Source organism: Oncorhynchus gorbuscha, linkage group LG07 (genome assembly GCF_021184085.1).
Source record: "Oncorhynchus gorbuscha isolate QuinsamMale2020 ecotype Even-year linkage group LG07, OgorEven_v1.0, whole genome shotgun sequence".
NCBI lineage: Eukaryota > Metazoa > Chordata > Actinopteri > Salmoniformes > Salmonidae > Oncorhynchus > Oncorhynchus gorbuscha.
The window spans coordinates 23,271,719-23,274,111 of record NC_060179.1 but is presented as its reverse complement, the minus strand read 5'-3'; positions in this window follow the sequence as shown (position 1 = coordinate 23,274,111).

Here is a 2,393-nt window from a genome sequence, read left to right as displayed (position 1 = left end):
TGTGGAATTTCTTTCCTTCTTAATGCATTTGAGCCAATCAGTTGTGACATGGTAGGGGTGGTATACAGAAGATATATATTATGGCAAGAACAGCTCAAATAAGCAAAGAGAATCATTACTTTAAGACATGAAGCTCAGTCAATCCAGAAAATGTCAAGAACTTTGAAACTTTCTTCAAGTGCAGTCTCAAAAACCATCAAGTGTAATGATGAAACTGTCTCTCATGAGGACCGCCACATCAAAGGAAGAGGCAGAGTTACCTCTGCTGCAGAGGATACGTTCATTAGAGTTAACTGCACCTCAGATTGCAGCCCAAATAAATGCTTCACGGAGTTCAAGTATCAGACACATCTCAAAATCAACTGTTCAGAGGACACTACGTGAATTAGGCCTTCATGGTCGAATTGCTGCAAAGAAACCACTGTAAACACACCAATAAGAAGAAGAGACTTGCTTGGGCCAAGAAACACGAGCAATGGACATTAGACAGGTGAAAATCTGTCCTCTGGTCTGATGAGTCCAAATGTGAAATTTTTGGTTCCAACCGCTGTGTCTTTGTGAGACGCAGAGTAGGTAAACTGCTGATCTCTGTGTGGTTCCCACCGTGAAGCATGGAGGAGGATGTGTGATGGTGTGGGGGTTCTTTGCTGGTGACACTGTCAGTGATTTATTTAGAATTCAATGCACACTTAACCAGCTTGGCTACCACAACATTCTGCAGCGATACGCCATCCCATCTGGTTTGCGCTTAGTGGGATTATCATTTGTTTTTCAACAGGACAATGACCCATAACACACCTCTAGGCTGTGTGAGGGCTATTTGACCAAGAATGAGAGTGATGGAGTGCTGCATCAGAAGACCTGACCTCAACCCAATTGAGATGGTTTGGGGTAAGTTGGACTGCCAACAAGTGCTCAGCATATGTGGAAAAGCATTCCTCATATGAAGCTGGTTGAGAGAATGCCAAGAGTGTGCAAAGCTGTCATCAAGGAAAAAGGATGGCTACTTTGAAGAATCTCAAATATAACATTTATTTTGATTTGATTAACACTTTGTTGGTTACTACTTGATTCATAATGTCGTTCGTTATTTCTTTGTTTTGATGTCTTCACTATTATTCTACAATGTAGAAAATAGTACAAAATGAAGAAAAACCCTTGAATGAGTAGGCGTGTCCAATCTTTTGACTGGTACTGTGTAAATACATAAATAAAAAAGTGTATATATGTATATGTATATAATTTATTTATGTACTTTTATTAAATAAAGTGAAAATGAATTCCATCAAATGAACTGTATTATAAAGTGAAATGTGAACTAATTAAGTGTAGAAAGTATGACTGTATAGTCTGTTTTATATTTCCATACATCATAGTATACTGCATCCTGGCTTGTAGCTTCATGAATATGCGTATGACTATGTACAACACTATGATAACGTATTAATGATGCCTCGTTGGATATGTTTCTGATCTCACGTTTCAGCGTTTATTTGTCACGTGCACAGGATACAACAGGGGTAAAACAGTACAGTAGAATTCTTACCTTGAAAGCTATTTCCCAACAATGCAGTGATAAAATAATACCATAATAATAATATCATAATAATGATAATAAAGATGATAAGAAAACCTTTCAAAAAATGATTTAGTATACGTACACAGGTCATTGCCAGGACAACACTGCTTAATCTACAATGTCATTATCAAAGTCAAGACCAAACATTGGATTTTACAACCAGTTTTTCCAATACGTTTTTTTTTTTTTTTTAAAGAAGAGTTTATTATGAGTCCATAGAGTGTTTTATGGCTCCTAACAGAAGGCAGAATAACTACTTTATTACCTATGTTGCAGTTGGCAATTATTGAGCAACATTGCGGAATTGAATGTAAACATCAACTTTAATAGATTCATATTGTGTATATATATATAGATATATGGCCTTGAAATATATATATATATATATATATATATATAATTTTTTTTATATTTTTTTTAATATAAGTCATGTGGACACGCAGCAAATCCTTTTGGTGGCTCTGCAAATCTCATATAGAGAATAATGTAGTTTGACAGGAGTGTAACGGCGTTTTAGTTGTGTTTATTTGTTTGATTTCTTTGCTTTTCATTAGGCAGCGTTCAGCATTGTTCAACTCCAATTTCTGCTTCTCTACTTTCTAACTGGATCAACATCTATGCCATGGTTGTGTCCCCACTTGTCCTGTTATATTTGATGTGAGCAGAGCAGATGGCTCCAAAATGTATTGTAGCGTTAGTGTCTAGGATGTAGAAATTGCTCGGCTCAAATGAATGAGCTCTTTAAATAGTGTATGACGTAAAGGATTCAGAAGTGGATATATTTAGCACCTAGGACATGCCAGCAGTTAACTTG